This window comes from Eutrigla gurnardus (assembly GCF_963514095.1).
Source record: "Eutrigla gurnardus genome assembly, chromosome: 23".
Classification (NCBI taxonomy): Eukaryota; Metazoa; Chordata; class Actinopteri; order Perciformes; family Triglidae; genus Eutrigla; species Eutrigla gurnardus.
In genome coordinates this window covers 13,862,487-13,876,210 of record NC_139934.1, presented here as the reverse complement: position 1 = coordinate 13,876,210, position 13,724 = coordinate 13,862,487, and the positions used below count along the sequence as shown (strand labels likewise).

The following is a 13,724-nucleotide window of genomic DNA, read 5'->3' as shown; positions in this document are numbered from 1 at the left end:
ACAGGAGCAGATTCAAATTTAACGTTTGGTTAAAAACAGCATGTTTCCCTTTATAATTTAAAAAGCAACAATTAGCAACACTGAATGGTTCCCTGTCGGGTTAGTTCAATTTATCAAAACAAACATCATAAGTGTACGAGAGCACTGCAGGCCGTGTGGAATGACACTGCCAGCAATGTTAGGATAGTGTCAAAAAAATATCATTGAGTACAATAAAATCCCCATAAAGTCACTATGATTGAGACACTGTTGTTATAGGGATAATCCCCACTGACAAGAACAGCAGTACCCGACCCAGAGGTTCTGCAATCTCAGAAATGTGATTAACAGGATAAGAAAAAAAAAATAAAATTGTAGCACTTTTGCATTTTAAAATAATTAAAATCAATCATTCTGATGTGGATAGTAAAACAAGCTGGTAGAGAAACTGAGGTTCTTATCCAGCATTTTAAATAATTCTGGGTGTAAATACCAGACAACTCTTCTGGATGAAATGTGCAATGACAAGACCAGATTTGAATAATTAGCAATGTCATTGATTGGTGAATTGGCAGAAAATGAATTATTGAAAGATGTATCACAAGTTTGGAAATGTGTTACGTTTTGTATCGTTTTAAATTGACATCTGCTTTCGAGATGTGCTGGTTTGACAAAATCATAAATTATGTATATCAAATTTTCAAATCGATGTATTTAAAGTCACATTAAAACAGTAATAATAAAACAATGAAAAACCAGCAACAATTAAACAATAATTAAAAAAGCTATGTTTGTGAAGGAACGCAGAATGGTTGCAATGGTTGGCTATAAAATAATGATGGTGGTGGGTTTTCAATCTAGATTTCAACATTTTAACTGAGTGAGCTTCTTTAACATGTATATGATGTATGTATATCAAAAAATATTTAATATACATACATATGTTTTATATTTTATGAAAGAGATTTGTCATGTCAGATGTGATATTTTCGGGGAATTGACTCACCTTTGCTGTGCCTGACCTCCACACATCCATAAGAGCAGAATTAGAAACTTTAACGTGTCCATGACTAACACGGAGAGGAAGACATATGGACAGAGTAGAGGGTTTTATATAGGGCTCGGATGGGATGGGGGGAGGATGCATTGGGTGGGTGGCGTGGATGCTGAATTGTTGCATTTACTTGATGTTGCAAACTGCGTAAATGAGTAACTGTTAACGATAGGAACAGGGTGTGTTCTCTTTGGGTGTGAGTTTGTAGGTGTGTATCTGATCTTGTGTGTGTACGTATTTGTGCTTTTCGACCTCTCAGCAGTTCAGAGGGTGGGGATGCCCATCAAACACTATATTACACATACCAACTTGTAATGTAAGATATTATATAGCTCTTTGTGTGATAAATGGCATACTTTTATCACGTGGACACACCTTTTCGTATTGTGCTCTATATTGACGTGTGTGAGAAAAAGGCTTGAATTCAATGTATGAGATGGAAATACAGTAACATTGTAATTCAGAGGTGTGGACTCAAGTCACATGACTTGTGAATAGACTTTATTTTACTTATTATGGGGAATTATGGTCCCATTTAGAGTCCAAAAGATGATGAAGCAGAGTTTGTTTTAGGGCGGGGCCATCTTGTGATTGACAGGTCGCTACCACGGCGACCGGTTGTCTGTGCTTTCGTCTTACAACTTTAACCCCTTCACAATTTGCAGGGGTCATGAAAGTTAACTGGGTACCATTTTGGTTACTTCTAAATGTCTGTTTCAGCGTTGTACTTAGCTCCACCCTCTCAAGTCACTTCTGGTTGAAAGATCCAAGATGGCGAAGGCCAACATGCAAAACTTGAGGGTACAAATGACTCAACTTGGGACATAATTTGTGATTTGACTTAAGACTTGTCAGTCTTGACTTGGGACTTCATTTGGCCCTAAAAACATCTGCTGCTTTTAATCAATTCATCCTAGCAATTTATATAATGTTAATTATTGAAACAGAGGTAAAACAAAGAGTTTTTTGTTGTTGTTTTGTGGCTTCAGATTTCCTAGAGTTGAACAGAATTGTTCTTTCTAGGTCTTCTTATATTTTCAGCATCATTGCTTTTGTTGCATTGCACTATTTAGACACATAGCACGTTGTTTCCATACCAACCAGACTGACTTTCCTGTCCATGTGCACTTTGATCTCGGGCTCACCCCATCACCAGTGACGCTCACATTGCTCAGCTTTATCTGTGAAAGTGAGATCTAATCATTGCCTTAAGGGACCATACTGTTGGTTTTGCAAGTCTTAGCCCATTTACTTGAAATCACCTACTTCCTGTTTAAGGTTTCAGAACGACTCTCTGCCTTGAGGATTGAATCCCAGTCCTTAGCCTTAATATTCAGGAAAGTCTCTTGAATTTGGTTCAGGGAGGTTTCATGCCAACATCTGGTCAAGGATGAAGAAGATGCTTTTCAAACCTTTTAAACATGAACTTAACGGAAAATCTCTCTAAGGTGATAAGTTCACAGATAGTCAATCGAAAAACATCACGCTGAAACTGTTGATTCAGTTCTTAAAGATGCCCAGTACAGTGACCTTTGACCTTAAATCACAAAATTCGTAAAATGTATTCCAAGTCAGTGTTTGTGCTAGATGTCTCAGGCTTTTCGAGAATGGGACGGACGTGAGGTAACAGTGACTGTTGACCACCAAAATCAAATCAGTTCATCCTTGAGTGGACGGTCCCTCCAGGCGTTCCTGAGATATTGCGTCCACCAGAATGGGACAATACTGTAATACCTCCATCCACAGATAACATCATAAAAACACCAACTTCCATCACCTGCGAGTTGCAGAGTAGGAATAATGATGACTTGTCTTGACTTGGGACTTGACTTGGCACTTGCCTTAGACTTGACTTAGGACGTGTCAGTCTTGATTTTGTACAGCACTTGACTTTTTTTGAAAATTAATAATTGTTAATGATCAGCTGTTAAACCTGGGACCCTGATCTTCTGGGTCCCTGGGAAACTTGGTAATCCAGGCTACAGACTCAGTAGAGTTCAGCCAGTATTTGAACAAAGGGCATATAAAGAGGGCATGTTTCTGTTCTGATCTGAGGGCTTTTCTGATCACATAATGAATGGCAACCGGTCACACGTGTCCTTATGTTTGAACAGTACACAAGGAAAGTGCCTTTGATTAATGCTGGAATTTTTCTTGCTGACAGTAACGCTGTTTTGATTAAATGTACTGGCCGACTACATTACTGTGCATCACTTTAACTGTTTGACTTGACCAGAGCAGCTTGTAAAAATGAAACCTAAAAATTTTCTTCACAGTCATACAACGATCATCAGCATAAGTCAGTTATCTGTGTGCGTGTATGGAAGTCCGTGTCTCATAAAGATAATGGAATAGGGGGAAACTCCTCACGATTGAGGTGGGGGTATTTGTATTGGTTCTCACCATAACAGAGCAAATTCTGTGCACTTTGTACATGGTTGCAATCTAGTGTATTTTAGTAAATCTGTACATATCCATACGTTAGTGCTAAAGGCAGTAGCAGTTGGCTTCAAAATTCATATTCAGTCCTTACAGAGGAATTATGTGTGTTGTATTATGCTACTTGTGTGCTCTGTGCTTACATTATGTAATGACAAATGTCGAGTGTGAGATGAGATTTTTCCACTTCAGTGTGCATGGTTGGATTTGCCACATAACTATAAATGGTGCATTCTCTCAAATATATGAAACCATGTGATTCAGTGGGAGGAAAGCTCCCTGATCAGTAAAAGCCAGGCATTAACAGTATGTTCATGAATCTGCAGTGGTAGACTCAAACTGTCTGAGGAGCAGGGATGGAAAAAATAGAAGGGGCACCAGCTGTGGGCTCAGGGGCACCAGCATGCAAAACATTGTTGAGCATGTAGTGCAGCCCAGAGGGCGCAGCGCCATATTTTCTCCACTGGAAGGGCACTCTAGACTTGAGGGTACCTAATCACATTTTCGCCACTGTAATGGCACCTTAGCTTTAGGTTACTTCAACACATTTTCTCTCCTGGGAGGGCACCCCCGACTTGGAGGGTACTTCATATCTCTTCACTGGAAACATTCAGAAAGACTCAAATACATTCACAGTAAGACAAACAGTGCATAGATTCATATATCAATGTTATCAAATATAGAAAGAACATGATATGCATGTATGGGAACACCCCAAGGGAGTGTCAACCAGATGAGGAATCGCTGATCTTTGTACCAACATACAACACACTTCACCTACACATCACCTTAGAAAACTGGGTGTGGCTCAGAAGTGTCCATGAGTAATTAGGCAAAGTGCAAGTGGATGTGAAAATGCATAAAAATGTAATTGTCATGGCTACAAGTCAACTTTTCATGAGCTCAAAAGAACACTCCTGTTTTCAGCTTAGTGACAAAGCATTTTCCAGCCGACCCGAGAGGCCTTTATTTAGCTTCAAAAGTGAAAGAATTTACCTTACACGTGAAGGAACATTTAATCCTTAAGTTTATCACAAATATTCAAATTCAAAATGAATTTTGAAGATGCGTTGTTTTAAAATGTGAAATATCTAAAGCTGTCAGACAAATGTTGTGGAGACAAAAAGTACAATATTTACCTCTGAGATGTAGTGGAATAAATGTTTTATATAGCAAAAAATTGACATGTGTGTGTATGAATAATAGTCGGCTATAAAAGCTTGAATAAATGTGTTTGTTGTCGTCCATACGCCCTAAACTAGGTGATCAGTAAGATCAAGGTACTATCTGTCTAAACACATTATAAAGTAATTAGGTATGTGTCACTGCTGGACTAATCTGAGTCTGCTGCAGTAGATATACAAGAACATCACGTTCAGGAGGGTGTGTGAGAGTATTCCCAGTAGGCCTATTTGTAGCTATTTTATTTTAAAATAAAAGGGATTACAAAGGAAATGGTTATTGTTTTTTTATTGTATGCTATGAAAAATCCCTCTTAAAAACAACACTGTAGCCTAATTGTGTACTATTTTTTACACCAGACGCCATTACATTTTAAATCTCGCGCACCCCCTGGTGGCAGCTCGCGCACTTTGGGAATCCCCCGCTCGCTTGACGTTGGGATGGTTTTTGGCGTGGTTACGGCCGACAGTAACCTGTACGGCAATAAATGTAAGTTTGCTGAACAACTTCGTCGTCTTTCCCATCCGTCCTGGCGGACGCTACAGTAAGTTATTGTTGTATCAGTACTATTAGTATATCAGAATATCCGTGATTAAGATATTACCGCAATAAGACATTCATCGTATGTATGATGCAGAGCACGTGATAGTTTTATTGTCACTAAACATCAATGTATAAACCAGCTGCGATGGCCGAGTGGTTAAGGCGTTGGACTTGAAATCCAATGGGATCTTCCCGCGCAGGTTCGAACCCTGCTCGCAGCGAATGTTTTCATTTTTCCATCGCGGAACTGTAGAAATAAACATAAAAACATTATTTAATGTTATTGAAGAACTATCGGCAATTAATGGAACGGCACCCATTTACCTTCAAACATTGGTGAAGCCACAGACATGGTACCACCATCGCTGAAAGCAAACAAATGTCGCTCAGCAAAGTCCAGACTCTTCTCTGTTCTGGTTCTCAGTGGTGGAACGAACTTCCGACCAATGTCAGGACAGCAGAATCACTCGCTATCTTCCGAAAAAGGCTCAAGACTCACCTGTTCAGACTTCACCTCGACTCTGCATAGCATGACCCAGACCCACTAACACCACCCCCCAAAAAAGGGGTAATATGTTCTTACCTATAGCGGGGCCCCCCAAAATTAAGATGATTAAAAATGTCATAATTACTACATTATTACATTACAATAATATATATGAATTATTTATGAACAGACCCGTCGTTTTTTTTTTTTTGTTAAAAAATGTGTACCCCATCACTCTTTCGTGCAAATTAACTGTTTTTGCTTAATATATAAAAACAGTCTCCCCCCGCCCTGCTTCCCTGAAATGGCATAGCCCATTTTGTGTCTTTGCTGAGTTTGCTCTGTGTCGGCTTCTGCTTAAAGTGATGGTCCGGAGTGAAATGGACCTTAGGTAATTTCCACCAAGACCTCCAGCCAAACACCCCCTCGGAAGCATTTTTAGCGATGGTCAGCAGTGGTCAAGATAGCCGCTATGAGCCGAACGGCTTCTTAATAGCGCTATGGTACTTACAGTATATCTCGTAAATTTCCCCACTAATAATGCATGGAATGTTACCGAACTTCTGCAGTAGTACACATAGGGTCTGTACTCACAAAACGAGGCATTTTAAAGTTTGTAAGTACATCAGGAGTTTATTTAAAAAGAACACTTGCCTGATAGCTTCTACTGCTAAAGCTACGCTGTTTGCGTAGACGGCACGTCTGTGTTTACACAGCTTCTTCTTCGTTGGTGTTTAATGGCAGTCGGCGTATACCCGGCTGTTTCCGTGACTCGAGTTTCACGCCAGTATGAAAAAGTTTTTTTTATAAATGCTTGTATTATCATGTCAACACTTGTCGACCTGATAAGCATATAGCATTTATGAAAAAAAAAAATAAAGCGAAACCTTTTCATACTCTCGAATGAAACTCGCGTCACGGAAACAGCTGGGTATACGCCGACTGCCATTAAACACCAACGAAGAAGAAGCTGTGTAAACACGGTGCCGTCTACGCAAACAGCGTAGCTTTAGCAGTAGAAGCTATCAGGCAAGTGTTCTTTTTAAATAAACTCCTGATGTACTTACAAACTTTAAAATAGCTCGTTTTGTGAGTACAGACCCTATGTGTACTACTGCAGAAGTTTGGTAACATTCCATGCATTATTAGTGGGGACATTTACGAGATATACTGTAAGTACCATAGCGCTATTACGAAGCCGTTCGGCTCATAACGGCTATCTTGACCACTGCTGACCATCGCTAAAAATGCTTCCGAGGGGGTGTTTGGCTGGAGGTCTTGGTGGAAATTACCTAGGGTCCATTTCACTCCGGACCATCACTTTAAAGTGGCCATAATTAGCAATCTGTGGATGTTGAGAGATAATAATTGCAAGTAAAAGACAACATGAATCTGGAGCTGAAAAGCGAAAGAAGAAAAAACAGAGAGATGACGCCCGTGCATGAACGGCGGGATACCGGGGCCGCTCCTATGGTCCCCCACTCTGGTCCCCTGCGCGTGGCACTCGCGCGCCGCTCAGACCAGCTGCAGCCCCAGGTAAAGTCGCGCGTTTCTCCACGGACGCGGACAACAGGCTGCTGAGGCGCGAGACCAGGCACGAGCCGCGCACAAGCAGAACACGATGATATGTTGTGGTTTCTTTTCTTGACAAATGTACTTATTGTAAGTCGCTTTGGACAAAAGTCTGCTAAATTCCCTAAATGTTAATGTTAACAAGCGAAGGATTAAACACAATCATAAACACACCGGTACTAAAATACCGAAACATAACTTACTAATACTTACGAACATAACTGCAAACACAAAAGGCACCGCTGGGATTCGAACCCAGGATCTCCTGTTTACTAGACAGGCGCTTTAACCAACTAAGCCACGGCGCCACCTATTGCTGCGTGGCGAAATAGCGCTTTATATATGACTACTAAACATGGCAGAATTAAATCGTATTGATGATTTTAGTTGTATGTTTATTTTTAAAGCCATATTTCCGAGCATCGGCTTGCGTATCACAAAATACAGACTTGAAATAGATGGTATTTGGCTTGAATGGCTCACTACGGAACTGCAGTAACTATATGCTACCACAGAGTGGCGCAATTAACCCACTAACACTTGTCATTGTCTTGTCTGGAAGAAGTAATTCTGCTTACACGAGATGGACAGTAATAACAATGATTATTATATATTGTAATTTATTAATAGCCCTGCCACCAATACAACTGCATTGTATTGTAAGCATGGACGTATATTCTACACAACACTATGCATGACTAAAATCAGTCTCTCCACACATAATGCCATCTGAGCCAGTCGCATGTCGAAAGCTGCATAGTTGTTCATATTTCCACTCTATCCCCTGAGGAGGACTTAGTGATGCAGCTGAAAACAACAAAAAAAAGCTAATTGATTTTTCATTTCAAATATTTTTTATTTTATTTATTTTAACACAGAAAGCCCTGCTTGTCTCTGGCATGTTGTATTGAAATGTGTTTTTAATCACAGAGTTGCATAGCTGAAAAAAGTCCATTCTTACACAATCCACAACAATGACTGGAAATTGAGATAAAACCTTAAGTTATGAGTAGTCACTTATTCTAAATTCAGGACATTTCTCATGATTAGACCGAAAACACATATTTTCTCCTGTGTGTAACTTTCATTTTCCATGAGTTACTTCCTGTTACTAATCACCCTGACCGCCACTCAGCTTCCTTCTCTCTAACCACATTCGGTCTCTATTATTGGAACATTCCCTTTTTGGAGTGAACGCTGCGTTAACTCACTGTTAATACAGGCAAGTCTGCATGGGCATGAACACACACCCACAGTGTTTTTTAGATAAATAAATATATATAAATATATATATCATTTTTGCCAGACTAAATAATACAACAATAACACATAAAATAGTTGAAATATATATAAAGAAATATATAAAATATAATTTAATAGGTTAAATAAACACCGGGGATAGTGGGTCAAGTTTAAAGCTTATGATATTCTTTTTAAATAAAATAAAAAAACTCTGCTTTAACATTACTCCTCAGTGAGCAGGTATAACATCTGGAACAAACACCAGATGCTGCTGTGTTTCTGAACTCAAGCGTCATCGTATAAAACATAAACCTGTATTTAAAGCCAAGCAGAAAAAACCCCTCCCAGTGTTGCCAACTTTTTTCCAATGAAAGACATCCCACATGAGCTCAAGTTATTTCCCGCACATGCGTTTCATCATGCTCACAACCTAAATATAAAATATAGTATATTTTCACACATGGCAGTCCTCCATACGAGAGCTGGTGAGTCACATTTGGCCGACGCTCTGTGGAATCATTATGTTAAAATACAGATATGGAGAAGACATTAAATGCTCCTGACTCATCTTTGCATCATGATGTGACCCACGTCTTCATCACCCATCATTCTTCTTCTGGCTCTTCTTCATCTTTGGTCATTTTAAAGACATTTTAAGCAGCTCTCCGCATTATAATTCCCTGACACATTAAAACTTTTTACTTAATTTAATTTTGCAAGTAGGGAACTCTCAGCTGTCAGCACGCATACTTACTGTTAACTGAAAATAACCCACAGAATGTCTCCCTTTAATAGAAAATGACTTGTTTTATATTTGCTGAAAGTGTCACTTTATTCTGACAGCAGTACTCGCAGATAGTCCTTCCACCACACACAAATTAACCAATCAGAGACGAGGATTGTCAGCTGTTATCACTGCTGGTGAAGCTTTTGAATTCTGTCAAACTGTCAACACAGATCAATATGATCTTAAGGCTTTCTCACCTCAAATGTTTTCAGAAAGATGTTGAAGCCAAGACTGAAGTGCCTTAAAGTTGCATTCTCTCTACTGGCTGTGAGGGGGCGGCGACTGGTTGCCAAAAGAAGTCTATGAGAAAATGACCCTACTTCCCACTTGGTTTATTATCTCAGTAAACATGAGTTTATGGTCTCAATCTCTAGTTTCAAGTCTTCTTCAATCCAGCATGATGTTCATTTAGTACATTATGGTCCATTTAGATTCAAGTAGACCAGAAAGCAGTTTGACAGCTGTGTTCGAGACTCCAGAGCACTGAAACGACGCTGAGGAACCTGCTTTCCTTCACAGATGATGTACTTCTCTGAGGATTAGTGACTGTTTGAGCAAATAATAACTTCAATTTCTAAAGCGCCTCTCAAGGGACCCAAGGACGCTTTCCACACAATGAGGCGGAGATAAGGAGTGATGACTGTCAAAAGCACTTTGTAAGCGTCTGTTTTTAAAGGTGCTATAAAGTTATTATTATTATGACTGAGAGTCCATAGGTCGTTGTGAACAGGTGGGTTTAGGGCAGACCCGTGCCAGAGGACTGGAGAGGGCGAGGGTGGGGAGGGACTTGTATGTGAGGAGGAGGATTTCATAGGAGATGCAGGACTTGACCGGGAGCCAGTGAAGGTACATGAGGGTGGGAGTGAAAACAAAAAAAGTTATTTTTTTATTAAAGTTACCATCTACAGCTTTAACTGAAAGGATGACTGAAGAATTCTGGCTTGAAAGACGTTCGAGTCAGATTAGCCGGATGAATATTTGATGTTCTTTTGATAGATCTTGTAGGTGTGTGTAGAAGCATGAAGGTATACATATTGATTTATGGATTTATGATAACATCTAACAGAGAAAGGGAGGAAACTGCTGTGGTATGTCTGCTTTTTTCTTTTGTATTTAGACAGATTATAAATAAATAAAGATACGCTCCATACATTAGGATGTATGGAGGTGGGACACAGCTCTTCTGTTAGCCTCCTGCTGCCGCTGCTCCTACTTTTCTCGTCCGTAGGAGGAAATAGTTTGAACTGCAGCACAGCTGGATCTGATTTCTGGAGCCTCACATGGTTTCCCGCTCATCTTTTCCTTCTCTGCTCACATGAATTGACAAGGGAGTAGGGAGGGATGACGAAGTCAGGACGTATGTCACAGAGGGTCTCCCTCAAGGAAAGTGCAGCATGGGGAACATGAGTAAGACTTTATAAATAAATGCAGCTCTTTGACTGTTTTTTCCATGTCACGTTCCGGGGGAACACGCATGCCGGGCTGAGTAACAGCGGTGTGATGGGTTAACACGTACCCTCCAACCAGCAGGAGCTACTGTGCTCTATTTATTAGAAGCAGACCTCCGTCGCTCTCCCTGTTATTGTCGGTTTACTGGAAGTGTGAGGTGTTTGTTGAGCCCAACTGTGAATCCAGCAAATGGAAGAATGCACCCGGGGTCGAGTCTCGACTCGTACCGAACTCTGAGGGGTTGAACCGTCACCGGAGGGCAGGGGGAGACAGGGGGAAGCTGACCGAGGGTGAAGGGGCATGTTTCATCACAGTGATGTGAGGAGTGAGTCACTGCTGGGAGGTGTGTGTGTGCGTGCGAGACTTTGCTCTTTTCTTTTTTTCTATTTAAAAGACCAAGTGGCCGAGGTCAGGGTGATATTAAAATGGAAGTGGAACATTAAACTATTTCTCTCTGGTGCTGCGAAAAAGTGCATTTTCAACATTTTTTCAGATTCTGGTGGAAAAAATGTCACTGATTGTATTAGAATGTAACAGCTTGGGTCTGACTGGCTTCAGACGAGTCTCTTGTCTGATCAGGTCCATTTATGTAACACTGTTACGACAGCAGCAGCTGAGCTCCAACACGGAGTCAGTGATGACAAATCAACACAACAAACGAGGGGAATATGTTTCGGGACGGCTGAGATGCTGACAAGTAAACACACATACAGACGGATTACTTTATTATGTGTCTGTTTATACAACTTATCACCGGCAGACAATCTGTTGGATGACCCGTGGCTAAATTTACTCAAGAAATATGAATCATTTTTGCAGTAACTCATTTGTTTGATAAAATGACATGAGCAATGAGCAATGGTCATGAAGAAGACGCCGCCTTAGGATTGAAAAGGAAACCAGCATGTCAGTCGTCCGTCTGTGCTCCTCCCAGCGACCTCCAACCACAAACACTCTGCAGCACCTCACATATCATTAAGTGCACTTTTTTTCCCCACGTGGGATTCGATTCATTTAAACGTGGCCAAAATGAGAGGCTGAGGCTTTTTTTTATTAAAGCGCCCAGTGGTTAGGGTTAGGTGTCTTTAGACGAGGAACAGGGTTGGGTCAGAGGTCAATGGGTGTAACGCGTGGAGCGTTCTCTTACGTAATCTTAATGTATTTGCAGGTTTTTTTTGCATGTGCACACGAATACACGCCCGAGCCCACTGTGTTAAAGAGGGCCAGACTTTACACTATTTGTTTTGTCTGCTTGCAAGACGCTGTTATCGCCGTTAAGGGAGATGCGGGTGCAACACTGACTCACCGGCCCTCATGGGTGGTGCAAATGTGGTGAAAAGAGACAGTGAGTCACTTTCTTCTGCAGGTGGGGAGGAAGGGGTGGGGCGGAGGTAAGTCAGAACACGATGTGGTAATAAATTAATGTATATTTAAATGATGTCGGCTTTTCAAAGGCAGCTAACAGTGGGGAGAGGAAAGACCAAACATGGACGTCCTCGCCAGACAATCAACAGTGTGAAGGTCGAGATCTGAATGTTTAACTGTCTGTGGTCCCCTAGAGGTCTACGATAGAACCTCATAATAGTCCAGAGACCAGACCCGACTGTGTGTATAAACCAGAGACCGTCTGTGGTACAAACAACAAGGTCGTTGCCTTGTTTATGTCTAGATGACGTGATTTTATGTGCTGATGGAGCATAAAGGGCTACGTTATCTTGAGGAAGCTGCCATGGCGTCTGTATTATGTCTATGTTTAAGGTAAGAACTCTGTGTTCGGCCCTGAGAGACACGCTTGTGTCTTGTTTGTTACCTCGCCTGGAGAAGCAGACACTTAAGAACTCAGATTAAATGTGAACCTATTCATAAGATGACATGTATTAATGTTACACTGAGGGAATCAGGTCGAGAGGAAATTCCTTCACATGTACACATGGTTGTATGAGGATATGTTGCTTTTACACCGGAGATTGTGTTTTACTTGCAGTTTAGCACCATATTTCTTGTAGAGTGGCCTAAGCGTGACCCGACCTTAGATGAGAAAATGGCTATATGGATTTGCAAAGTGACATGACTAACAGATTTGAAAGACAGTGAAACAAACTCATTTTTTGGGTTTAGAAAAGAAAAGATCATGGGTTGTGTGAAAAGAACTTTTGTTACATAACTTAGCCTCCGGTTTGGTTTCTAACAGTTGTCACAAATTCCACCTAGTCCCTGTTTGTTATCTGGGTTTGTTTACAGTATAGATGTCACTAACTCTCCTGTCATTTCAGATCCAGCCACTCCCTCTCATGCAATCAGCTCGTTCCCCTCACCTGGTTTCCCCGCCCGTCTCCTCAGCTGCAGCCCATCATCGTTATTCCCTCAGTATTTATTCAGGCCATCTCCCTTTGTTCCCCTGCCAGATTGTCTTGTGTGTTACTGCTGAGCGCTCCAGTGTTAGTTTGATGTGTCTACAGGTCTGCCTGTCTTGACCCTGCTGCCCGTGTACTCGACCCTGCTACTCTGCCTGACCCTATTTGGGTGTTTCCTGTGTTGTGCTTCTGGGTTCTCCTCACACAAGTCCTGTGTTCGACCCATCATCCACCTCAACCAATTCTGTTGAACCACAACAAAGGTTCCTAATTGACTTTAATTGTTTCCGTGAGATCAGGCTGTTGTCTTTGACATTTGAGAACCTGCGTTTGAATAAAAGGATCTTGACCTTCAGAACTGCAGAAAATCTTACATAAAGTCTTACTTAACGCACCTAAAAACGTCAGAAACATGTTGGAAGTTGTTTCAGAATGATTTATTGCTGTCTTTTTTGTAAATAAAGTAAAACTGGGTGTATCCAGGACAAGTCCAGGTTGTGTTATCTGTGGAATCACTGAGGGTTTATCTAGATGAAGGCTTGTTGCCGTGTGAGAGAGCAGGTATGAGGTGTTCTAGACTCCCTGTGTTCAGTCTTGTTTTATGGAGGGTCAGCAGGAGCCGGCCAGGTTATGTAA

The 13,724-nt window shown here is 41.0% G+C and overlaps 1 protein-coding gene across 1 annotated transcript in view; it reads left to right on the top strand.

Moving 5' to 3' along the window:
* vgf (VGF nerve growth factor inducible) overlaps nucleotides 1-13,724 on the top strand; it is a 150,876-nt gene that overhangs the window by 107,103 nt on the left and 30,049 nt on the right. The gene's annotated exons all lie outside the window — the stretch shown is intronic.